Below are 369 nucleotides of genomic sequence, written 5' to 3' on the forward strand. Positions count from 1 at the left end.
GACGGGGTTTCACTGTGTTAGCCAGGATGGTCTCGATCTCCTGACCTTGTGATCCGCCCGTCTCGGCCTCCCAAAGTGCTGGGATTACAGGCTTGAGCCACCGCGCCCGGCCGTCATTCTATATTTTATTCTAAAATATTTCAGCCAGGCGTGATGGCTCATGCCTGTAATCCCAACACTTTGGCAGGCCGAGCCGGGTGGATTGCCTGAGGTCTAGAGTTCAAGACTAGCCTGGTCAACATAGTGAAACCCCATCTCTAGTAAAAATACAAAAAGTAGCTGGGCGAGGTGGCGTGCACCTGTAATCTCAGCTACTCTGGATGCTGAGGCAGGAGAATCGCTTGAAACCAGGAGGCGGAGGTTGCAGTA

This window comes from Piliocolobus tephrosceles, chromosome 21, assembly GCF_002776525.5.
Source record: "Piliocolobus tephrosceles isolate RC106 chromosome 21, ASM277652v3, whole genome shotgun sequence".
In the NCBI taxonomy this organism is placed as follows: domain Eukaryota; kingdom Metazoa; phylum Chordata; class Mammalia; order Primates; family Cercopithecidae; genus Piliocolobus; species Piliocolobus tephrosceles.